This window comes from Meles meles, chromosome 7 (genome assembly GCF_922984935.1).
Source record: "Meles meles chromosome 7, mMelMel3.1 paternal haplotype, whole genome shotgun sequence".
Lineage (NCBI taxonomy): Eukaryota > Metazoa > Chordata > Mammalia > Carnivora > Mustelidae > Meles > Meles meles.
The window spans coordinates 45,881,434-45,882,838 of record NC_060072.1 but is presented as its reverse complement, the minus strand read 5'-3'; positions in this window follow the sequence as shown (position 1 = coordinate 45,882,838).

Here is a 1,405-nt window from a genome sequence, read left to right as displayed (position 1 = left end):
GATTAGCATTATTCATTAACCTCAGCAGTTTGTGCTGGTTAATAATCGCTAACACACTGTGCTTTGGAAGATTACTTATTAGGCGGTGTAAATGTCCCCTCAAAGACATTCTTGCTATTTCATTTAAAAGGCAATGAATTAGCCCTGGACATCTGCCATCTATAATTTCTATCTAGTGGAACTGCCCTTCTATGTAGCGTATTAGATTTTAGTGCTGGGAAAATTTCATCATCAAGTAACATCTTGTTTCTCTACTGAGGGAAAGAATTGAAGATGAGAACAGTGTCAGTGTGATGATACAATTTGCATATTACTTTTGGACACAAATTGTTTTAAATTTATTTTTAAAGTATCAAGCAAATACATATTTAGACTAGGGGAATATATACAATGTGGCATATTATTTTAAAACAGCCAGATTTTATGGTATGGGCTGTGATAGTTTAAATTCTAGAGACTGACCTGGGCTCTCTCACCTATTAGATGTGACTTGGGTAAATCATTCAACCTCTATGAACCTCAATTTCCTTAGTGCAAAATGAGAATAATAATAGCAACTTCACAGAATGGTTTTGATGATTATATGTATAGGGCTTGGAAAGCACTTAGCAGAGTACATGGCACCGTATAGGCCTTTAATAAATGGTAGTTATCATAATTGTTGAATCAAATTCTTTTAGGAATTAATCTATTCTTGTTTTTAAGTTTGATGTATAATTTTGGAAAAAATCCTTCCATATATTTCTCTGTAAGATTTGAAATGAGAATGAACGGCTTAGAATTAAGATTTTACCATTTACCTAACTGTGGGGTCATAGAAAAGCCACTCATTCATTCATGCATTCACATACTCATGCATTTATTCAATGTCATTTGGGGCCATTACGTGCCAGGCTCTAGGCATTGGGGATGAAGAGATGAGGAAGAAAGAAAGAAAAAGCTTTTATCTGTATGAAGCTTACATTGTATTAAGACTTTTTAGACCATCAAAAATATATCTAAATGATGAAATAAAAATAATTTGGAATTGTTTAGAAATAATTATAAAGAAAATAAATATAGGTTGCTTACTGTTATAGAGAAACAGCGTGTCTTACGAAGAAAGTAGAAACAGGCCATTGTGTTGGGGGGGCAGTTGGGAGCTGCAGCACGATGTAGTATGACCAGATCTGAGAGGATACATTTCATTTCAGATTTAAATCACAAAACAGCCAAACACCCAGAGATATGTGAGAAGAGTGTTGTAGAGAGAGGGAGGCCTTGATGAGGTATACTTGGAGTAATAGGAAGTCATTGGAAAGTGTTAATGAGGAGAAAGACATGTTCCAGATTTTTATGATTTAATCTTTTGGGGGATATATTTGTTACATATCAACAGTGGATGATAATACATATAAACAGTTAC